Below are 25,788 nucleotides of genomic sequence, written 5' to 3'. Positions count from 1 at the left end.
AGACATGGGGCTCAAACCCACAAACTGCAAGATAATGACCAAAGCCAAACTCAGACACTTAACTGAGTGGGACACTGAGTTGGGACACTAAGTGGGACACTTAACGGAGTCAGATACTGACTGAGCCACCCAGGTGCCCAAAGAAAATTATTCTCATTTATCAAGGGCTTTTAAAGAGTCAGATATGATTAATTTAGATGAGATCTTATAAGACAAATTGGCAAAATATTAAATATTTGTTACTGATAAGATCAAGCGATCGTACCTTAAATTTTTGTCATAAATGTTGTTACTATTTTTACAGTTAAAAACAATAAAACTAGAAAAAGCCAAAACACAAATATTTAGCTATACTGTTTATAACTATGAAGACAAAAACATATACATTAATAATGACTGAAAGGAAATTTGCAGACATGAAAACATGTTCAGTTCTGTTTCTGGGAAGCTGTGTATGTTTATAATATAAAAATTTAATGAAAACCTGACATACAAAAAGATTCATAGTTGGCCCTATAAAAATGAAATATACCATTTTTCTTATACAAGAGTGAATAATAGTTAAGTAGTAAGGCTATATATATGTGATAACTATTTTTACTAAATTATCTAGTCAATTCAATTAATAATGGTGAAGAAACCAATCGAACTGATTTTGTTAAGTTAATGATTTCTAATTATTTTAGCCATAATTACATATTTGTCATCAGTCAATGGTATATGCATTCAAAAATTTTAAATAACTCTACATCAGTGGTTTAAATATTTTTGTAAAACAGAATTCTATCTTCAAAAACATTTATGAGGAATTCCTTGTATAAAAATAGATAAGACTGTAGAGTCCAATTTGAAATGCACTGCTTTCCCAATTATAGATTTACCAGACTAATACATATGTGATTGTTTTAGTTCCTTGAGAGGGCCTCACTATGCTCTCTTGAAGGGGGAAACAGATTTCTATTAATAACATGTTATCTATTAAAGCTTCCCATAAGCACAGTTAATTTAGTCTAAGGTGGTAGCTGCTCTTTTCCCCCTCTAGAACTTCTGTTTAACTACAGAATTCTTTTTTTATAAACTGAAAAGGGAGGGAAGCCACTAGAAAAAAAAAAAAAAAAACTGGCAAAAGAAATGATTCAAGCACAGGAAAAGAAATGCAATGGCCTTTAAACTTCTAAAAAGATACTCAACTTCCCTCATACCAAGATAAATGCTAATTAAAACACTGAGCATTTTTTACCCATCGGACTGATGAAACACTCAACACCGTTGCTGAGGTTGTGAAAAAACGGGCATTTTTATACGTTATTGGTGGGTGCAGTGGCATACCAAGAGTGGGATGGTGGAAAGAGACCATGCCAGGTGCCCACAATAAGAAAGAACATTGTCTATAGAGATTTTACAAACCAAAACTTAAAGTAGACTTGCTTATCATCATGTGCCAGCAATCTTTTTAAAAATACAAGCAATGAAATATTCCCTAAAATAATCTTTTGTTGTTCCTAATTCTAAATAATTGCTGTGGTTGCTGTTGTGTGTTAAAAACATTATGCAAGCTCAAATTAGATATTTGTATTACTTATTTCTTAAACACTGAATTACATATGGAAGTTGATTTGGAGAACTCCCAGTTTAGCCTCTGATATACATGGGCTCAATTCTACACATTCATTTCAGAAATTAAGTCTGTAACGTTTTGAAATGGTTCCACTTTAGCACAGTTTGTCTTGAGCCCTATGATATACTACATATTCCGGTATTTAAACAATAGATTCCAAATAAACAAGGACAGCTGTATGCTATTTCTCCTTTCTAGGTTATCTTTTTTTTTCCTGGTAGGAAGTTTTCAGATGAGTTAATCAGGCCCAAAAATACTTCCAGACAGCTGGAATCAGCGTCACACAATGAACAATAAAACACAAAGCTTTAAAAACAGTTATTTAAAGAACAGTGCACGGAAACTGTGGTTAAGGTCATTAACTACACAATAACAAAATGTAAGGAAATGGACATTTCACAGAAAAAAGAATCACATTTTGAAGAATGGTAGGAGAGACAACAAAGATGTTGCTATTACTAGAAGAAATCAAAAGGGGCAATGTTTATTTGAATGCCTGTTTACACACTAGCGGATCAAGTTTGCAATCGTTCAGTCATTTTCTCTGACGCTGCAGAACAAGAAAAACTTCAGGAGTTGTTGTTTTTTTTTTTTTTTTAATTTTTTTTAATGTTTATTTTTTTATTTTTGAGAGAGAGACAGACAGACAGACAGAGAGAGCAGGGCAGGGGCAGAGAGAGAGACAGACACAGAATCCAAAGCAGGCTCCAGGCTCTGAGCTGTCAGCACAGAGCCCGACGCGGGGCTGGAACCCACAAACCGTGAGATCATGACCTGAGCTGAAGTCGGATGTTCAACCGACGACTTAGCCACACCCAGGTGTCCCCCCTTTTTTTTTAATCAAATGTAATAGAAATTTAAGATGAATTTTCTGGCAGAGATACTTTAGTATAAACATTGTCTATAATATTCCATTTATTTTATTTTTAATTTACTTTTACTAGCATGATTATATAGTCAAATGTTCAATAAAATAAAATAATTTGTTTCCATTTTGTTTCTACCATTATTATAGTTCATTTCATGGTTATTACTGAAAATAATTTTATCATATAGAAGAGGGATGTATTCAAAATTACCTGCTCCAGGCATCAAATATACCAGGTTTGCCCCTGCGGAGTATAAAATGATACAACCAGGTCGTAAGAAAAACAAAAACAAAACAAAACCAGGGACAGTTAGAGTTATAGTTACATAATAACAAACAGAAACACTGGGGGGCTAAGCCAGAAATTAATAAAAATGGTTACCTACCATGGAAGTGGTGAAAGAGGTAGGGTAGGGGGTAGAGACAGAAAATGGAAGTAAAATTCTAACTATACTTTTTAATATAGTTTGACTTCTGAACCATTCAAATGTTTTTATACATTCAAGAGAATAAAACTAAGTCAAAAAAATCTAAATCAGCAAACCTTAACGCTGAAAACAAGTGGAAATAAACCAATTGAACTGCATATCAGGTTGGTAACACAACCACATGAAGACAAAAAATATTTCAAGTCACTTTTGAATATAGTACTCTGGCATAAATACTGGGACATAGTCTAAGGATAACAAAATTACAAAGAAGTCTTCAAGTTCACATGACAGCTGGAGTATTAATATTAGTTCATGTAATTTTGAACCTATTTTATTTGTACTGTTAGATAAAACAAATAGGTAGTTATGGAAATGATATTAGGAACCCAAGGTATTTGGTGGAAGACAGAAAACACCACAGTGGATTGTGGTATTAAATCTGCACAGGTATCAACATGAAACCATGGCTTTAAAAATATACATGCATATACAAACATAACCAGGAAGGTAGTATATATACATGACCTAATTATATCCACTCCAGGTAATGACATCCCAGTAGCAATGAACATCTCTAATGATCAGATCTGGGTTGTTTTTTTTTTTTTTAAAGTTTATTTATTTTGAGGTAGGGAGGGAGGGAGGGAGGGAGGGAGGGAGGGAGAGAGAGAGAGAGAGAGAGAGAGAAAATGAATGAATGAATGAATGAATGAAGGGAGGGGGAGGCAGGGAGAGGGAGAGGGAGAGGGAGAGGGAGAGAATGAGAGAATCCTAAGCAGGCTCCACACTTTCAGCACAGAGCCCCAAGTGGGGCTCAAATTCATGAACCATGAGATCATGACCTGAGCCAAAACCAAGAGTTAGACATTTAACCAACTGAGCCACCTGGGCACCCCATCTAATGCTCAGATCTTGCTTTCTAAATACCCTTCTCTATTAAAAGGAACCAAGGCTCCAGCAGGGAAAGTATAAGTGAGCCTAGGTCATTAAGATTTTCTGAAAAGTAAGGAAAAAAAACTAATGAAAGGCTGTCAAAAAAGCATATGAGCCAGCTTTGAGAGGCTCTCACCAGCCTCTTGAGAGAATTTGAACACCAAAAAGAATAACAGCTATAACTGTTTATAACAAATTGAATAAATAAAAATCCATGAGTACATAATGATACTCTAAAAAGAGAAAGGCGGGGGGGGGGGGGGAAGAGCACATGTGTTACCAGTGGTAGAGACTATAACACCAATCCCCTACCCTCAAAACTTCACATTAAAAGAAGTAAGGATTTATTCTGCCTTTTGGGGAAAGAACTGATGTTCATTTCCAGCAGAAAAGGAAAAGTTCTTTACATTAGTGAACATGTAGAAGAAATGACAGATTTAGCTATGAAATAATTGGTTCAGGCGAGAATCATCGACAGATGATAAGCCATTTGGTATGAAATTATTACCTCACAGATTACTTGCTAATTTCAGATGGGAAAAGTATACTGTGACACAGAAAAGATCAAATTGAGTATTGTTAATAGTCTAACAATCTGACATCCTCCTAATACAATACAATATTAAGTTTACAGTACCACCTGTAATGTATCCATATTCTAGTCCAAAATTTTAATCTGAATAGAATCAAGCTGTTAGACTTATGTTCCAGTTTACAGGAATTATAAAGGATAGAGGAACAAGATAAATGATACTACAAAGAAACAATCAAATAGAGAAATGAGAATATTCTGGTTTCTTTTTTTTTTTTTTTTCTTCAACGTTTATTCATTTTTGAGAGACAGAGAGAGTGCGAGCTGGGGAGGGGCAGAGAGAGAGGGAGAACACAGTCCAACGCAGGCTCCAGGCTCAGAGCTGTCAGCACAGAGCCCGAAGCGGGGCTCAAACTCAGGAGCTCTGAGATCATGACCTGAGCCACCCAGACGCCCCGAATATTCTGGTTTCTTAAAAAGTCAGTGCTCCCTTGCAAAACAAAACAAAACGAGAAAAAGTATGAAGATGTTCTAGAAAAAAAAAAAGAGGTATAACATCCAAAGGCAACATATGATCCTGGAATGAATTCTGTCCAGGGGGAAAAAAAATCTTTATAAAACACTGAGATTATCAGGAAATCAGAATACGGCTTGAATAGTAAGGGATACTCAGAAATTATTGTTAGAAAAACACAGGTGCCAAAACAGAAAGGGTAGGTTTTATTTTTTTATTTTTAATGTTTTTATCTCCCAAAAATTTCTCAAGAGAAGAATCAAGTGAAGGTGAGGTATGGAGAAATGCAAGATGAAAGCAGACATCACGAAAGTAGAAAAAGATTAAATAATGTGAATAATTATGAAATATGAGGGAAAGAGAAGGGTGCAATTCAAAAGTCTGTCATATCATGTAAGGAAACATTCAGCTGCAGCTTTAACAGCGAACCAATTCTTGGTCAAACTCTGTAGGGGCACTGCTGTTGAAAATAATGCCTATAAGCCTGGTATTCTAGGACTTAGCCTCAAAATTTGAAATAATAACAATATAATCTCACATCAGTATAATAATAATTTCCAATTAGTGCATTTAAGTTCCTTAAAAGCACTAGAGTAATAATTTATTTCTTTATTTTTCGTGGTCTGTATTAAAAAGTAAGGCATGGTAAAGGTATTCAATAAATTATTTAAAAAAAATTTTTTTTAACATTTATTCATTTTTTGAGAGGCAGAGACAGTGTGAGTGAGGGAGAAAGACAGAGAGAGAGAGGGAGACGCAGAATCCGAAGCAGGCTCCAGGCTCTGAGCTGTCAGCACAGAGCCTGACACAGGGCTCGAACTCACAAACCGTGAGATCATGACCTGAGCAGAAGTCAGATGCTTAACTGACTGAGCCATCCAGGCGCCCCTCAATAAATTATTTGTGATTATTTTGTTCAGATATCAAAAAAATTAAACATATATAGTTATAAAATTTTAAAATATTATTGCTACTAAATCTAAAAGTCAGAGTTAAAACTACCATATGTGTGTGTGTTTGTGTGTGTGTGTTCCATATATATATATTTCTACTAATGTTATTTGTATACTAAAAGAAACATACTATTTAAAAAGTTAAATTGTTAGAAAGATTTAGAAGGTTAAATTACCAGAAAGGTTTATTCCTACTTTAAGAAATCTCTTCTCCTATATTATATTGAAAACTAAAAATGGATATTTTGATTAGCTATTATGTGGCAGCAAAGAAGCAGAAGATATTCCTAGTTCCCCCAAATGGTTGGAGAAACAATAGTATGGAGGATAGGATATGTTAATTTTATAATGCTGACCTCTAGGTTACATTTTAAAAATATACACCAAAAATATTTGGTGATATTTTCTTCTTCACTGGAATTTGAAAAATCAGTAAAACATGACTCAGAACTTAATAGATCTTTGATAGTCAAAATTTCTAAAGAGAGGAAAAAAATACTAGACAAACTAGTATCGTTCATAAGTTTTCTCAAAAATTCTCTAAAAAATCGTAATTTCTTGCTTTTGTCTCATATTTATGGTCACTTAAGAGCAACTTGTTATGAGAAAACATTTTAATATAGTTTAATCTCTTATAGCTAGCAATCTCAGACTATAATAAAATTGACTACCACTGAAATATCAAAGAAAAAGAAATTATCATTAATTTTCCTGTGGTAATGGTATTACAAAAGGAAATGCATGCTAAATAGTTGGGAATATTTTAGGAATGCAGCATCATGAAATTTGCAGTTTGCCTTGGAAAGGTTTGGCTAAACACTCAGACGTGAAGAGTGTGGAATCTAGGTGATGGTTATATGGGTGTTCATTGTCCTGTTATTCTCAAGTTCATTGCAGCTTTGAAAATCTTCATAAGAAGCAGTTGAAAAAACAGAGAATTCTTTAGTAAATACAGTATTAATTAATCCTAGCAATATGTGTTTCACCAGAACCCATAATTCACAAAAGAAGTTAAGAACTCATTCTAAGTTCCCTGCCATTCTGACAATTAGAAATCAGTCTTTCATCTTTGATTTCCCTCAGTCAGAAGCAAAAGAGCAGTCAGCAACATCTTCCCCAGGTTAGCCAAATGGCTGCCCTAGAGATGCAGCTTTGCTCAGCGAAGGAATTTTCTTCTACCTGACTGCCACTTGACCTCAGCTCAATAGCCTCTAAAGCCCAAATTCATGTAAATACAGTTGTAATGAAAGCTGAAAGTCATTTTCTAAACCCTCCGCTTGGCACCAAGATTTATACCCTGGCTTTTAACTTAAATAATATAATGTAACACAGCCTTTATAACCCTTCCTCCCTATTTATCATGCTCTTCTTTTGGGGGTGGGGGGATGTCTCATCTCCCCGTAGAACTTCTCTAACCATCACTTATGTGCTAATAATTCCCTAGATGATACCTACTTCCAAACTCTTCAGCCTACTGAATGTTCTTACCTGGGTGTCCCAAAAGTTCCTCAAAACCAGCAAGTCCAAATGTGAATTCAATTCATCACCCCTCCTCCACTACCAAAAAGTACATAACTTGCCATAGAGGCCAAACTAGAAACTCAGTCATCAATCTTGGCTCTTTGCAAGTCAATAGTAACAAATTGCAACAGTGAGTATTACAGTAACTAATACACAGTACTGTGTACCTAGCACTGTCCTATGCGCTGTACTTATATTAATTAATCCTCACGACATTCTTCTGAGGTAAATATTGTGTTTCTCTTCATATTACAGATGAAGAAACGAGGCACTGAATGGTTTAGGAATTTGCCAAAGTTTACAAAGCTATTAAGTGGTAGAGAGTTAGCATTTGAACTTCAATGCTTTGGCTCTAGATAGAGTCTGTTTCCGTTAATATTGCCCTTCCCCCTCCATCACCAAATACTACTGACTTCATCTAAATAGTTCTCAAACTCAGTCCTCTCCATTTTAACGACAACTACCCTGATCCAGGTCGCTATCCTCTTTTGCCTAGTTAAACCAACAGCTTCCTAAATGGACTCCTGGCCACCAGCTTTGTGGTCCAGTGTAGCCAGGGTGATTTTCCTAAAATACAAATCTCATTATATCACATCTCTGCTTTCATGCAGAACCTTCCAGGGGCTTCCAAGTGAACTGAGACCAGCAGTCAAATCCTTTGCTATGGTTGATGCAGCCTCCAGCTTTCCTCTTTAGCCTCAGCTCCTCTGTAGTTCCCTCTCCACACTCCATACCCACTATAATTCTTACATTCCTCAGAATGTTCTTCTCCTAGGGTTTTGTGGGTGATGCTCTCTGTCTCTCCGGAACACTCTTCCTCCAACCACTGGTCTGGCTATTTCTTGCACACCTTTTAGATCTACATTCATGTGTTTACATGGACATCGTTTCTTTAAAGAAGTCCCTCAATCTTCCAATTGTAAGTTCACTGCCTCTCGTATTTGATTCCCAAGGAACAAATATACGTGCACGCGTGCCTTATCACACTGTACTGTAACTGCCCAATTACTTGTCTGTCTCACTCCCTGAACTGCACCCATTAGAAGAACAGGGACATCGTCACAAAAGCTCAATAAATACTGAAGAACAAGATGCAACAGAGCTTAAAGCCTTTGTCAAATAAAACAACCATCTTGGTCTAATCATTTTCTTCTTCATAAATCTCATAAACCTCGTCTTCGGGAATATTCTAATCTAGCTACTTATTTTTAATGATCTTCTGCATCATTCAAATTATTTCGATTAGTCACTTACCTTCTCCAAACTTTAAACTGTAATAGTTAAGCGAAGAGGAGAGAGAGGGAGAACACAGTTGAACAACATCTATCTTTTAATCTCTATATGCAGCTTTCAAAAGAACCCTTTTACAAAGCAATTGCCCCAGACTCTTCAAAAACGTCAATGTCATGAAAGGACAAAAAGAAAAAGAAAAAAAAAGCAGGAAGACTGATCTAAATTAATAGACTGAAGAGTCAGGACAAGTAAAGCAAATGAGATTCTTCTTTGGGTCCTAGGTTTTTTAAAAAGGGAGAAAGAAAAAAAAAAAGGAAAAAAGCTCTGAAGGATATTTTTGAAATAACAGGGGAAATCTGAACATAGCCTGCATATTAAGCAGTTTTATTGTCTCATTCTTACACTTCTTGAGTGTGCAAATGATATTGTGGTTATGTAGGGAAATGTCCTCCTTCTTAGGAGATACATGCTGATATATCAGGAGTATCATAATGTGTGCATCTAGCTTACTTTATTTTTGAAAGAGAGAGATTGAGTAGAGCAGGGGAGGGGCAGAGAGAGAGGGGGAGACAGAGAATCTGAAGCAGGCTCCAGGCTCTGAGCTGTCAGCACAGAGCCCGAATTGCGTCTTGAACTCACGAACTATGAGATCATGACCTGAGCCGAAGTTGGACGCTTAACCGACTGAGCCACCCAGGCGCCCCTCAAGTAATTTACTTTAAAATATTACATAGGGGCATCTGGGTGGCTCAGTCGGTTAAGCGTCCGACTTCGGCTCAGGTCATGATCTCACAGTTCATGAGCTCAAGCCCCGCATTAGGCTCTATGCTGTCAGCACCCACATGGATCCTCTGTTCCTCTTTCTCTCTGCCGTTCCCCTGCTCATTCTCTCACTCTCTCTCGATACATAAACTTTAAAAAATTTAAAAAATATTACATACACATATACACATACACACACATGAAAGAGATAAAGCAAATTTGGCATAGATTAAAGATTAGTCTAAGCCAAAAGTATATGGACACTCAATAGCTCTTCTTTTCCCATTTTGTAGGTCTGAACTTAAAAAAAAAAAGTTGGGGGAAAAGGGCTATCATTTTTTGAGTGGCTAATGTGGGCTGGACACCAGCCTAAGATATTTACATGTATGAAATTAATTCTCACAAAACCCCTTGTGCGTCTTACCTTTGAATTAGTATTATTACCCACACTTGATAGTTGAGTAGCCTGAGGCACTGAGAGGTTAAGTAGCTTAAAAAGTCACACAACTAGTTGTATCACTGAGGTGAGGGGGGAAAAAAAAGCACAGTCTCTAAGAGGACAGAAGGTGAAAAGAAACACACAAGTAACTATAAAGACAACGCAGCTCGGCTGGAACTCAGAGGGGAGGAAGAGTTAGCAAAGTCCCTGATACAGCACGCATGCCTCCTGGTTTTCCATCCTGTGTTCTTTTGCGGAGCTGTGGACAGGACAGAAGAATCTGATACCAGGTTAGAAGACAGCCTGGAACAGCCATCTTTGTGGAGTAGAGGCTAGATGAAAATTCCAAGCCTATTATGTTAAAATGGTCAAATCCAAAGGGGCAATGAAGACACATGAAAGAAAGCAAAATTGATTAAGAACTTGGTAATTCAGGAACAGAGGTGGGAGTAAAAAGACACACTGGATGGATGTGACAGGAAACAATGACGACTGATTTCTTTTCATATAAGATTTTGCACAAAATCAAAATGTGACTACTATTAGTACTGGATGTTAAGATTAACACTAGGTGGGGGCACCTGGGTGGCTCAGTCTGTTAAGTGCTCAACCCTTGATTTTGGTTCAGGTCATGATCTTGTGGTCATGAAGTTGAGCTGAGGCCCAAGTCAGGCTCCACAATGGGTGGGGAGCCTGGCTGAGATCTTCTCTCTCCTTCTGCCCCTACCCACCCCCCCCCACCACCTTTCTCTTAAAAAAAAAAAAAAAAAAAACTAGCATTAAATGCAAAATTTTTCTTAAAGCTGGCTACTAAAATGTTTGAGGTATAAGCAGGCAGAGCATATATAGGCTCCAGCACAGTGATTTATCACAGCCAAGAATTATATAATTAAACACCCCACCCCACCCCCTTATCTAACACAAAAATCCAGAAACCCGAACAGGACACTAAAGAAATTCTTTAAAAAAAAAAAAAAAAAAAAAAGCTTTAAGACTACACAGTAGTGTTGGGGCACCTGGGTGGCTCCGTCGGTTGGGCGACCGACTTCAGCTCAGGTCATGATCTCACGGTTCGTGAGTTCAAGCCCCACGTCAGGCTCTGCACTGACAGCTCAGAGCCTGGAGCCTGCTTCTGATTCTGTGTCTCCCGCTCTCTCTGCCCCTCCCCCACTCATGCTCTGTCTCTGTCTCAGAAATAAACATTAAAAAAAATTTTTTTTTAAAAAGACTACATAGTAGTGTCTACAGAATATACACAGACACTTATAAATAATAGCATAAGAAAAATATATTTTAAAACATCTAAAATAGTTTAATAAACAAAATGATATCCCCTATGTTAATTTATAAACACTTATGGTTTACATTTCTATCACGTCTGCTAGAATTTGGGCTTCTTCAAGGTGGGAACCATGCCTGGTTCATTTCTATAACCCTAGTATCTAAAGCCGAGATAGGTATATGGTATGCACTCAAACGCTGCTGATTTTATATGCTTATAGAGCTTACACTCGGAGAACTGAGAAAAATAAAGTCTCAGTCTATTCATTCATATTGTGATCATTTTGTAACATGCATTTTAACATTTCTGCTAAAAAAATAAACATCAAATCCCAAAGTTAATATGCTTGAAGTATTAAAGTCCGAACTGACCATGTTTATATTCATTTCAAACCACAGATACTAGCTATCATAAAACAGGCACGAATTTATCATCCTCTTCCAAAGCTGTAACAATTATGACAAACTTTACCCATAGTCATTCAAGTTCTATAGCATGTGTGCAGAAACCAGTTAACACAACAGACCTGAGACTGCTATCCTTAGAAAGACCTACTGGCAAGACTGGTCCTTGGCTGGCCTCTGGGAAGGTGGATTTAGGGAGGGTGCCCACCATTCCCTGGTAAGAGTGTCTCATTGTGCCTGTTTGTGAAAACAATGTGGTTCAGGATGAACATGTGCTTTTGCTCTGGCAGTCTAGAATTCTGGTCCGTGCTAGGCAGACGATACCTATGTGACCAGCCCCCATAAAAACTGGGCACTGCCTCTGATGGGCTTCCCCAGTAGGCAATATCTCACATATGTTGTCATAACTCAAGGCTGGAAGAATTAAGGGCATCCCATGTGACTCCAGTGGGATCATGAACCTGGTTTCCTCAGACTTTGTGCCATGGGCCTTTTCCTACTGCAGGAATAAATCATAGCTTTGAGTAGGACTGTATGCTGCGTCTTTAAGTCCTAGCAAATCACCAAATCTGCGAGGGGTTTTGGAGACCCCTGACACAAGCAAGCTCTATCAGAGAGTAGTCCCATTATTTGGGGATAATGAACATTATCAAACATTTAACACATTTCCATAAAAAGTCATAACAAAAAGAAATTTAATAGAAGCCATTAAGATTTTGCCTTCAGACTGTGTTTTACAATAATTACTTCTACCCAGTGGTTAACATAGGCTTCCCTCACGGGATAAGGAAGTAAAAAGATAATTAATTATGAGAAATTCAATCAAACTTTAAGCTATGAACCAAGTCTCAAGCCTCCAAAGTAACGGAATTATTCTTAAGAAATCTCCTTTCGATCCCAACCCAACTTCAAGAAGTTTATATAAACCCCAAAGGGCATACATCTAGAATGGGTTTCTGGAGTGCAGAGATTACATTTTGAAAGAAACATTCCTGAGGCTTTTGTTTCTGTTTGCATAGACAGGATTAGGGTGATGTCGGAAATCATCAACACTCTCCCCCCCCCCTTTTTTTTCCTCCTAAAATGATGTGTGGCTCACAGTAATGGGAGAAACAAACTGTTGCTGATTCCTTGGAAGAAATAAAATTTGGAGACAGAATATATTCAACAATTGTTTAGTTGCCTCCTGCATTCTATATTTCAATTTATAAATAAGCATCGACATTCATTTAATAAGATAACAAGCCCCCTTTGTACCAAATAATAAATAAAATTCTAAATAAACTTAATTACTTTTTAAATTAAAATGGTTAGATTTAAGACCCCTTTAGAGATAATATACAATACACATTTTTATCTATCACAGGAAAATGTATTTGACCTAACAAGCTTCACAGCAATTTTACTTGGAAATAATTCTGCTAGCTATGAGAAAGATTAGGTGCTTTGTCAAAACTCTAAATCACATGTACGAATGTGATATGTACGAATAGGGATTTGCAGTTCTGATTGTGGGTGAAATGCTTCAATATCTAATCAAAAAGCTAAGTTTAAGATCTAAATAATTATGCTTTTATTGTACAATATATAAATGTGTAAGAAAAAACACAGCAAGGTTCCTTTTTGATAGGATTTTAAGTACTCTGCTTTCCCCAACTACCAAACTAAAATCAAGTATGAGGCCAATCATAATGTTCAGTGGGAAGCTGTTGCTTTTATAAGTAAAAAATATCTGGTTACTACTGTTGAACGTATAAAGCCATACTCTTAAGAAATATCAACGCATAGGGAACCAGTCAAGTTGAACACAGTGAATGGAAACTAGCCAAAAATCTAAAACTCCATTCATTCACTTATTCAGACAACATGAATGAACCATTACTGGGGTGATCTTTGCCCTCTGGGAGCAATGTGAGAGGTGTATGTCTTTGGTGTTATTTCAGGAGCTGGTAAAATGGACTTGGGAGTACACAAGAGGAAGTGGTCAAATGTTGGAAGTACTGAAGGATGTGAAAGCAGAAGAAAATTTTCCGTGCACCATTAAACTGCATAGAACCATTAAAGGGTTAAGAGAAAGGGAATTAGAAGGATCAAATTTCTGTTGCAGCTATCCATCATGGACCTAAAATACACTGGGAGGAATCAGACAGCTGTGATTTTGAGTCCCACCTCTGTCATTTATTTACTAGCTAGGTAAGTGGCCCTGAGCAATTTACTTAGGTCTGGGCCCCGACTTTCCTTATCTGTAAATGAAGATAATATCTATTCTACACGGTTGTTTAAGGATTAAATGAGATAATGAGATAATCATGTAAATGGTCTGGCATACTGGCACAGAGTATGCATTCAAAAAAGGTCAAATCACTTCTGGAGGTCACATACAGGTAAAAAAACAAACAACTTTAGTTAAACTGTGAAATTTAATTGCTTTTTAATGTAACGAACTTCTTGACTGACTTTAGACAAACGTTTGAGAAGAGACCATAAAATTTATATCCTGGCCTTCATTCGCTCTTTCTTTTTATTCAAAACTCTCCATGAAGCCTTGCTACTACCACTTTACAGGTTAAACAACAAATGTCATGTCAAAAAACCCAAACATCCCAAAACATTACTCGTATCATTCAGATACCACAACAAAACGATAAACATCCACGGCCTGTGGGAATCTGTCACAATGAGATCACAACTTTTCTTGCCATTTTTACCAAAAGAAATGGTTTTCTCAAAACTTCGCATGGTTTCTTTTTACCACTGTGACAGTCTACTGAAGAAAAACTTGTATTCAGAGCCCCAAATCAACATCTACCTGAAAAACTCTATTGTAACCAGACCAGATTTACTTATAATGATGCATAATAGACACTCACAAATACAGGCAAAGGTTGGCAATTAGGGCACTGACCTAGAACTACTAGATGTCAGAATTTATAGGAGACTTCCTCTCTTCCTTGTTCCTCAGATTTTACATTTTAGCATTATGCTTTGCCATCTTTCATATCCTGGAGGTAAATTCTATGTTTGGCATTTGGATCTGTGGTTTAAGAAAACGACAGCGGGAATACAAATGCTTTGCGCACCATCATTAAGCAGACCGCTCGGAAGAGGACAGAATGAAGAGAACAAGCTTTAAAAATTTTCAACATTATGCCCCCAAAGCATATTTTCATTCCCCTTCCTTACAGATGTAACAAACAGAATTTTCTGAGGAAACACAGTAAAAAGAACAAAGAGAACTGGGGATGGCTTCGTAGAGAGTAATTCTCTCCCAAATTTTCAAACGGAACACTCAAAATTATTTACATCTTTAAATGTTTGTTGCAGTAATAGAGTTAATTATGCTCTCTCCAACGCCTGCAATTTACAATTAAAGCCAAATAAAGACAGATCTTAACATTTCATTTTTACGTCTTTGAGTTGTCAGAATAGAAGATTAATGTGTTTAAACATCTGCAAAGGAGGACTTTGATTTAAAAATCGAACACTTGACACACAGGAAGACTTTTCTTTATGATGAATCCCTTAATCCCACAAAGAGACAAATCATTTTTACCCATTCTGTCTTGCCCTAAGAATCATTATTTTATCGATCTTAAATTTGAGATCATCTTTTGCCATTTAAGTATTTTCAAATTAAAGTTTATAATTTAAAACTTAAACTTTTAAATGTACTTAAAGTATAAATGGCTTCCAACTTTAAAGAGAAATAGAGAAGACTAAAGGGGAAGTTTTTAAATTTTTTTTACATTTATCATGCATATAAAACAAGGCCAGAAAATTCAAGCCAGGAATGTCACTCTCCTACAGTTGTGTGAGGTGGCTCCAGGAAGGGTGTAATGGAGATAATTATGTGCAACGCTACTATAACTTTATTTTTTTAATGTTTATTTATCTTGAGAGCGTGCCTGTGCACACACAAGCAGGGGAAGGGGAGAGAGAGGCAGAGAGAATCTCAAGCAGGCTCAGCGCCGCCAGCACAGAGCCCTAGGTGGGGCTCAGTCTCATGAACCCTGAGATCGTGACCCGAGCCAAAATCAAGAGTCAGACGCTTAACCCACTGAGCTACCCAGGCGCCCACTCAATGCTACTATAACTTTAAAAATCATGGGGCACCTCGGTGGCTCAGTCGGTTAAGTATCTGACTCTGAATTTCGGCTCAGGTCACGACCTCAGGGTTGGCGAGTTAGACCCCAGAGTGGGGCTCTGTGCTTACAGCTCGGAGCCTGGAGCCTGCTTTGGATTCTAAATCCCTCTCTTTCTGTCCCTCCCCAGCTGTGTGCATGCACTCTCTCTCTCTCTCTCTCTCTCTCAAAAATAAACATTAAAAACAATAAATAATTAAAAATAAAAATATATAATCATACTGCTTTTACAGTTCCAATGTGCTGCCCTCTGAGAGCAATGCTCCTGAAAGGTAAACCATTTAAGTTACAGCCTAATACCAGCTTCATTAATTTTCATAAAACTAGCCACTTATAATTCCCCAATAACAATTCTTTCAGATTCCTGATTCAATCTTTCCATTGTATTGTACAAAGACCCTGAGGTGCAGAGAACATGAAGGACTTGGGCAAGGTCACCTAGAAAGCGAATACATGACTTTCTTACAAAATTATTTTCATTCCGCTTCCTATTACTATGTAATAGATGACTACCTAATATAAATTCTAATACTGGGCTATAGGGGCCTAAAACTAAAGAAAATATTTGGAACAGACCAACAACAACAAAACAAAACAAAAAAAACTACCCTAACTTGACTTCAGATAAGAGAATATCCCTACAATTTAGCAAAAACTCAGGAGGTCATAAGTGGGGATGGTACTACCAATTTTGCTATTAAAATAATCTAAACTCCAGGCACCTGAGTGGCTCAGTCAGTTAAGTGTCCAACTTCGGCTCAGGGCATGATCTCACGGTTCATGAGTTCGAGCCCCGTGTCAGGCTCTGTGCTGACTGCTCAGAGCCTGGAACCTGCTTCAGATTCTGTCTCCCTCTCTCTCGGCTCCTCCCCTGCTCACACTCTGTCTCTCTCTCGAAATAAAGATTAAAAAATAAATAAATAAAATAATCTAAACTCCCAGCCTTCCATTTGTTTAGACACATACTGAGTGTCCAGTCTGTGCCAACCCTGTGATAGGTGAACACAACTGGTTCTCACGTCCATGGCAACAGGGAAAAGCTATCCCTCGGAGGTCTTTAACAGTTGACCTTCAAGCTGTATGCTACGAGATGGCTTCCTTTTTTCCTTCAGTACTATTTGTGACATTCAATTTAACTTGACTGTACTTAAGTAGTTTGGATCTTTTTTTTTTTTTTTTGTGGGTGGGAGGGGACTATAGTATAAGTATTTGTTTGATGAATGCAATTATTCAATGTAGTGATATGCCAAATTTTTATGCAGTGATAAGCAAATTTTTATGCAGATAGGACATAAAAATGTAATCAACCTGTAATTACCTTGTGGAGGCAGAAAAGACACCTGCCATTTCATGAACCAGAATCCTCTGAACTAATCACCTAGAGACATAAAAATGAAAAGTACACACCTATAACATTTGCAGAGCAAATACTTAAGTTCGGTCAAACTTATGTTTAAATTTGAAACTGATTTGTTGCTGACTAAAAGAAGGGAAACAACAAAATCAGATGATATAAAGCAAAACTGGTATTTTTCCCCCTTGAAGGATGGACACACTAAATCAATCCACCTGCTTCAACTGCCAAGCTTCTAAGTTATCAACATTTGGTACTTAAGAGTTTGTCTGATTAAAAATGACTATCCCATCATTCTTTCCCAACTTGTGCTCATATATGATCACTCTCCTTAATATTACCAAGTAAATTTTAACAAGGTTTTATAGATCATACTTTAAGAATGCCTTCCCTCACCTACAACTGAATTACCAGAATATTCAGAACAGGTGCTACTCTGCAAGAATGTGATAGAAAGGGGACACTATACTCCTTAGACATTTTTACAGCTGAAACAAATTCTTTGGGGGTGAAAAAGTGTTTAAACCATGTATATGCACTCAATCCAACATCCAAAGGCATATGGAACACCTACTATATGTCAGGCACCACAATGAACACAGGAGGGAGAATTTACAAAATGATGATTAGTCTATACCTTTAGAGAGTCCCTAATCTAGTGGGAAAGATGTAAACAATCATAACTTACTATATTAATGTTATAACAGATTTGGACACATGTTATAAGGATGCAGAGTCCTAAAGAAATCATAGGGCATTTGAATAGACAAAATGAGAGAATGACACTCAGGGAAAACATAGGGCATGTGGAGGTGGAATCCTAGAGGCAAGTTCAGAAAAGAGCAAGCTGTTCAATCCGGCTTCAGTATGATGTCAGGAGGGAAAATCACAGGGCAGATTATGAAACTAGCAAATTAGGCTGAGGCCAGAAATTTGAGGGACTTCTATGTCACGCTAGAGCTTAGAACTTTTCCTCAACACGATTCAAGACACTGAAGGTCTCCAGCATGAGTATGGCAGGACCAAGACTTCATGTTCAGCAAAATAATCTGGCAACAGCATGAAAGAAAAACAGCTGAAGTATGGAGAAACTTCAGGAAGAGATTCCAATTAAAGCTTATTTTTTGTCTTGGTGAAAGACAAAGTGATTGGCAGAAGGGAGAGATTCAAGAATAATAATGAAAAGACCCAACAGATATTTGGTGATTGGTGTCATGTGAACATTTACAAACTTGAGGTCATGTGGGTAGATAATAGTCTCTCAAATGTAAAAGAAAACAAGGTTAGTCAAGATCTAGGATTAACTTTGGATGACACCTCTGTGTATCTTTGAAGCTTATTGTTCTTCTGTGTAACGTTTAGAAGCATCTTATCAAATACTAAGTTCCTGTTAAGTAAGTTACAATACCAGTTGTAAGCAGTTACAATACCAGTAATATGCAAGGGATTATGGTTTGGAGGTATTTAAAACAACAACAACAACAACAACTTGGGGCACCTGGGTGGCTCAGTCAGTTGAACCTCCGACTTTGGCTCAGGTCATGATCTCCCCGTTCGTGAGTTCGAGCCCCACATAGGGCTCTGTGCTGACAGCTCAGAGCCTGGAGCCCACTTTGAATTCTGTGATTCCCTCTGTCTCTGTCCCTCCCCTGCTCACGCTCTATTGATCTCAAAAATAAACATTAAAGAAAAATTAAAAAAAAAAAAACTTAATAATTGCCTCTTTTTAATCTATTGAGAAAAAAATGGGGGCCACAACCTGATGAACAATAATACAGAAAATACTATTCATAGGCAACCCTCAATACTTATTTTTTTTTTTTTTTAACATTTATTTATTTTTGAGACAGAGAGAGACAGAGCATGAACAGGGGAGGGGCAGAGAGAGAGGGAGACACAGAATCTGAAACAGGCTCCAGGCTCTGAGCTGTCAGCACAGAGCCCGACGCGGGGCTTGAACTCATGGACCGTGAGATCATGACCTGAGCCGAAGCCGGATGCCTAACCGACTGAGCCACCCAGGCGCCCCAATACTTATTTTTATGATTTAGTAAGCATTCTCAGGCCACAGAGAATGTGTACAACCATGACATCATTTACGTGAAAAGATAATTGAAGAGCTTTCATTAGTGATGACTTAAATGGAAAATTTCTCCTAATTTCAGCTGAGAGAATCCATAATAGGGCAAAAATAACCATGGAGCCACTCACTGTAGGATTGAGAAATAGGTTTCTTAAATAATGGGGTTTTTTTCTTTCTTTTTCTTTTTTTTTCTTTTCTTTTTTTGGGGGTGGGGTGGGCTGGTTTTGTTGTTGTTTCAGGTTGGGGAAAAAAATTTCTAGACCTCAAAACGGTAATTTAAGAGTAAACAAACCCCTATATCAACGTGTTTTGGTAAAAATGCAAACATCACAGCAAACTCCTCGAAAGGACCCTCTTGCTTAACACTAGTGTCGCCTAAGTGAAAATGGAATGGTTTCTAAATAATACCCTAATACTCACTTTGTGTAATTTCCTCCCACTCATTGTTAGGAGAAAAAAAAAAATCAAGAAAAATATTTTCTCCGCATAATTGATGCATAATCGTTTTCCTGTTTTGAAACAGCAATGGCAACATCCAACAAAGAAAGGCTCCTGAAGGTTTCTGAAAACATCAATCATTTGTTCGGTGGGGAGGAGTGATGTAGGATAAGCACAGATCAATACAGCTTCCATGTTTCCCCCTGCTCTGACTCCACTCTTCCATTAGGGAGTGTTTCCTGCACACAGGAAAATGTGACATAGGTACATTTAGTGCAACAAGGAGAAACACTCTTAGGAGAGGCAGGGAGGGGGAAGCATATCAGCACTCACACTCTCCCATCTCCCAAACGGTTCTCGGTCTGGTTCTTTTCTGTCGTTGTCACACCTCCTCCACAGTTATCACAAACAAGCTTGGCTGACTAGGAACTGTGTAAATTGCCCCTAAGCAAGTTCAGCTAAACAAGGTGAGTTGTGATCGCTTCAGAGTGCATTTATTTACCACTTCAACGGACCTTTGAGCCTGTGAGGAACACAGTGGAAAAATGAACCAGGCCTGCAAACACAGCCTGGACTCCTGCCCCCTGACCACAGAGATTAGGAACAAATAAGGAAACCTGAAAAGAGAGGTTCTCACCCTTAATATTCCATCTTTCAATCACTTTACAGAATCTACCTCTCTTTTTCCCTTTAATAAAATACTTAGATGTTACATTTCCCATGTTTACACACCATGTTTCTTTCCTCTTAAAATCTTTTTTTGAATTTCCACTTCGTCATAAATTAGCAGGGATTAAGAGAAAGACTTGCTTGGAAATTTAAATTCTAATTAATCTTCGTGGTGGACAGTGACAGTTGCCATTTTGGTTTGCTCAAGCTCCCCATACCTTTCCTTCTAGTAATGGAATCTGGCTCCATGGAAATAAGAAGCAAAACATCCTAGGTTTGGCCAGTCGTATCTTTTCTCTTGGCAGTACTGAGGGTTCAGAAAAGCCAGGGATCCTCAACAGGGCCGACAGGTAAATACTGGGAGATCAGACCTCTCTCTTTCCCTTGGGATGGCTAAGTAAAAACAGTCAGTAGTCGTGTTTTCCTGTCTCCTAATAAGCCTGTCTTTCTTTAGAAGATAAAAATGATACGGTGTTACAAAGAGAAATTTGTTTCTTCGTTTACTCATTCATTTAACATTTACTAAACATCTGCTCTGACTAAGTGTTCAGCTGGGCAGCGCGGACATGAAAACAAAGCAGTCTGATGGCTATATTTTGTGAATCAAAAATCAACACGTTATCAGTTGGAAGATTTTGTGTAATTCCTTGATGTAAGAGGTCATCTGAGAGACACTGTTTTTATGTAAGCTGGCAGAAACAGAAGATTTTATAAAACCTATTGCTGAGCTCTTGCAAAGGCAAAGCAGATTATGGTAAAATATATGGCAGAAAATACAGATACACGCTAAGAGGTCAGCTATGGTTTTTGCTGGCATCTAATATTACCATTATAATGGACTCTCACATTTAGATTTTCAGTCTTGACTTACCCCTCCATTCTCCATTCTCATGCCTAATTGCCTGGTAATGTGGGCCCTCCTCTTTCTTCTTCCTACTCCTGCTGCCTTATGATCAGTCCCCAAAACACGCTACCCCTCTAGTAATGCATTCTGCTATGTCATTACACACTAATACATTCACATGAATGTATCAATGTGCAGGCGGACATACATATATAAGCCTACACAGGGCTTCTTTTTTTGTCATTGTTCTACAAAAGAATAGGAGGTATGAATACATTCTTCTGTACGTATTTCTTTCCTCGTTCAACAATACCTCACAGAGAGTCCAAGTTCATATAATGCTGTTTTTGAATGCAATACAATAGTTTATATTATGATATACTATAATTTATTTATCCATTTCACTACTAACAGGAATTGTTTGCCATTTTTGATATCATAACAGCGCTGAAGTGAAATTTCTCATACTGACGAGTGTTTTTTGTCCTTGGAGACAGATTCCCTGAAGTGCAACTATTAGGGCACACATAGAATATGTGTGTTTTCATTTTAATAGATACTACTTGGGGCGCCTGGGTGGCTCAGACGGTTAAGCGTCCGACTTCGGCTCAGGTCATGATCTCACGGTTCGTGAGTTCGAGCCCCGCATCGGGCTCTGTGCTGACAGCTCAGAGCCTGGAGCCTGCTTCACATTCTGTGTCTCCCTCTCTCTCTCTCTGCCCCTTCCCTGCTCATGCTGTGTCTCTCTCTGTCTCAAAAATAAATAAACATTTAAAAAAAATTAATAGATACTACTTGACTGCCTTCCTAAAAACGCAGTAACGGCTCATACTTCCATTAGCAATGTATGTAAATAACTCCCCACAGTGCCAATCCCAAGTAACAGGTGTTTTTGACCATTTTAATTTTTGCCAATCTTATGGGTGTAAAGTATTAGTTTGGTATTATTTTAATGTGCATTTCATTGACTGCTCTTAAGACTGACCATCTTTTGAGATGTTATTGAGCATCTGAATTTGCTTTTCTGAAATTGCCTATTCATATTCTTTCTCCGTTTTCCTAGGTTGTTTGTGTTTTTACCAAAGTGTAAGAGCTCTTTGCATATTATACATACAGACTCTTTTATCTGACACCCCTATTGCAAATATTTTCCAAATATAAATATTTATGTTCTATTTGTGATTTAAGTTTAAACATCTATATTGCCAAAATTGTTTTTTCTTCTTGTCCAACATCTAGATTTCCTGTGTAATCAAAAAGGTTCTCTAGAGGATGAATTCTGCTTAAATATCAAAGTTGCTTCCTCTCCACATAAAAAATGAGAAATCTTCCTTAAACTACTTTGTTAAAAGCCACCTCCCTTGCCTCTTTTAGATCTAGTTCTTTGGACTCTCTAGTTACCGTGCCGTAAAATCTTGACATTCTAATTATTAAAGTAAATAGACTTCTCACACAAATTTGAAGATAAAAAAGATACTAGATGTCACCTTAAACTTTCTATCCATTACAGGGACTCTCTCTTCAACATCACTGTCAGAGAATAATCGAACCTCTGCTTGCTCATTTCTAGTGATGAGCTAGACCTTACCATTGCATTTTCCAGAAGTTTCTATTAATTTCATTCTTAGTCTTCTATATTTGTCACATTCCTATTAAAATAACCAAACTAAGTAAATACAGAAGAGGATGGAAATTGGACTCAGTAATTTAATTGTGATGTTCTTAGTACCTGAAGATTACTCTGTTCCTTCTTCCCTTCCTTCCAATGAATATCTACTTTATGCCAAATATTAGAAATACAAAGATAAGGAAAACACAACTTCTGACCTTAAAGTCATGGAAACATAGTATTTAATGTACATATGCATATATGTGAATATATAAATGTATTGTATAGAGAGGTCAAATACTGTATAGTGAAAATGCTACTCGAGATCTATTTTAAGAATTTCCGGTGCATGTATTAGGTAATAGCTGGAATAACGGTAAATTATAGAAGTTAAACAAGCTGAAGATTGAAAAAGACATTTACAGTATTGAGAAAATTAAAATTTAGCACTGTTTTCTTGAATCTGGTTCAATTAATTAAGCTCTAATTATATTGTATTACCTAGATAGTATAATATTTGGGTCAGGCAAAATAATGCATTTTATAAGAGATTTAAGAAGCCTCAGGCAATAAATCACGTCTTGAAGAGTAATCTAGCTTAGATAAAAATTAATTTAAAAAAATGTTTCCAGCCTGCAGATTTACTTGCTCATTAAGGGCCAGGTTTTCTTTGGTAATCAGTATTATCCCAAGACTGAGCAAAACTTTGGAAAACTACAAACACAAACATTTAAACATCTTAAAAATTTAAACAACTAAAAATTGTTTCAATGTGATAAAAATAGGGAAAAACTTCCCAATAAAAGGAAACCATGATATTAATAAGTCAATAATATTAAGAAATTAGTAAGTCAAATAGATAAAGTACTAACAAAATACACAAGAAGCTGAATATTATGGCTTATTCTGTCAAGGCAGAGGTTTGCTCCTTCTGTGAAATTCTTTTTAATGTTTTTATTTATTTTTGAGAAAGAGAGAGACAGAGCATGAGTAGGGGAGGGGCAGAGAGAGGGGGAGACACAGAATCTGAAGTGGGCTCCAGGCTTGGAGCTGTCAGCAAAGAGCTGGACACGGGGCTCGAACTCAGAGTGTGAGATCATGACCTGAGCCGAAGTCAGAGGCTCAACTGACTAAGCCACCCAGGTGCCCCGCCTTCCGTGAAATTCTAAGAAACTTTGCAGATCCTTACTTGGTTTTGGAGAGTAATTTGCTTACTGATTTACTCAATGTTGACAGTCACATTTCACAAACATGTAGGACTTCACAGGCAGTAAGCTACTGTAAGCACTTATCCATCCATCTATCCATCCATCCATCCATCCATACATCCATCCATCCATCAGTTGGCACACCCAATTCCTAATTCTAACCTCAAACTCAGAAACATGCACCGTCATCTAGAACAAAAACACAAGGTAATTCTATTTATATTGACCAGAAATCTTATTCTTGGCAAAGACAAATTTCAACAAATTTCAAACTGGAGTATTATCTACCTGAAAACACATTTACTCTTCAACATTAAAGTCAAAATATTTGAAAATCATAAACAGCATTAATAACAGTCAAAAAAGTAGCAACTGATGGGGCACCTGGGTGGCTCAGTCGGTTAAGCGTCTGACTCTTGGTTTCGGCTCAGGTCATGATCTCACAGTTCATGAGCTCAAGCCCTGTAGTGGGCTCTGAGCTGACAGCGTAAAGCCTACATGGGATTTTCTCTCCCCACTGTCTGCCCCTCTGCTGCTCACATGCTCTCTTTTTCAAAAATAAGTAAACTTTTTTAAAAAGTAGCAAATTGAAACTTTATCAGACTATGAGGCTAAAATAATATTCAGGTAAAGGTAAACAAAAAGTTGGGGCGCCTGGGTGGCTCAGTTGCTTGAGCATCTGACTTCGGCTCAGGTCATGATCTCACGGTTCCTAAGTTTGAGCCCCACATCGAGCTCGTTGCTGTCCGTGCAGAGCCTCCTTTGGATCCTCTGTCTGCCCGTCCCCCATTCCCACCCCTTCTCTCAAAAATAAAACGTTAAAAAATTATTTTAAAAAAAAAGGTAAACAAAAAGCTGAAAAAAAGATTTTAAAAGATTTTTAAGAGATTTAAATTTAAACTTTAGAAGATTTAAAAGCTTCAAAACCATTAATCAGGTCTATCTAGTATATTAAAGAAATCCTGGAATATCTTACAGGACAGCACAACTATTTGCCAAGGCAAAGACCTCCATGAATAACAGCAGGTCTAATGAGGTCTGTCATTTTGATTCACAATCATAATACAGCTGTCTTATTATGGCACAGTTAGCTGAACTCTTGTGTTTCCATATTTTCTCTGATGATTAATTATACTTTATTATCAGTATTGTTTATATCTCTGTCTCTGTTACTCTCCAAGCTCCTAGAGATAAGACTTTATTATTCCTAATAAGAAACACAATCTTTAGTCCTAAATGATCATTCAGTTTGTTGTATTAACGACATTGCACAAATATAGGATCTTAATCAGTTATTTCATACTCTGTATCTTACCTTCATAGAATTATAAAGTTACAAGCTCAAGTATGCATTATAAACCAGCATTAAAAGAAACATACCGTATCCTCAAAAACTAAACTAAAACACAACACCACGCCCTTTGGAACTCTACCAACTAAGTCTTCTTGAATTCCAAAAAAGCACGTGGAGCTTGCTCTATCAAGTGTTACATTTATAGAAGAGCCTGGTAAATGGGTTTTAAAAATCATTAGATCCTCTATGATTTCCTTAGTCCTTGTATTTAGTATTGTGTCTAATCAATTAACAGTTATACTGGCTCCCAACTTTTTTTGCCTCTCTTGAAGTAAATGGAGCATCTGCCCGCAGACAATATACTCTGAGAGGTATTTTATAAAAATTAATTCCAGGGCTCTTGGGTGGCTCAGTTGGTTAACATCCGACTTCGGCTCAGGTCATGATCTCGTGGTTCATGGGTTCGAGCCCCACGTGGGGCTCTGTGCTGACAGCTGAGACTGGAGCCTGCTTCAGATTCTGTGTCTCCCTCTCTCTCTGTTCCTCCCCTGCTCACACTCTGTCTCTGTCTCTCTCTCTCTCTCACTCAAAAACAAAGATTAAAAAAAAATTTTTTTTAATTAATTACTGTGAAAACCTAGAAAAGATCAAGTACAA

At 37.3% G+C, this 25,788-nt stretch overlaps 1 protein-coding gene across 3 annotated transcripts in view; it reads right to left on the bottom strand.

The window, feature by feature from the left end:
* Positions 1–25,788, bottom strand: part of MAGI3 (membrane associated guanylate kinase, WW and PDZ domain containing 3) — a 245,345-nt gene that overhangs the window by 116,795 nt on the left and 102,762 nt on the right. The gene's annotated exons all lie outside the window — the stretch shown is intronic.

The sequence above is a fragment of the Panthera tigris genome, chromosome C1, assembly GCF_018350195.1.
Source record: "Panthera tigris isolate Pti1 chromosome C1, P.tigris_Pti1_mat1.1, whole genome shotgun sequence".
Taxonomy (NCBI): domain Eukaryota; kingdom Metazoa; phylum Chordata; class Mammalia; order Carnivora; family Felidae; genus Panthera; species Panthera tigris.
The sequence above is the reverse complement of the archived record's forward strand: the minus strand, read 5'-3'. Positions and strand labels throughout refer to the sequence as shown.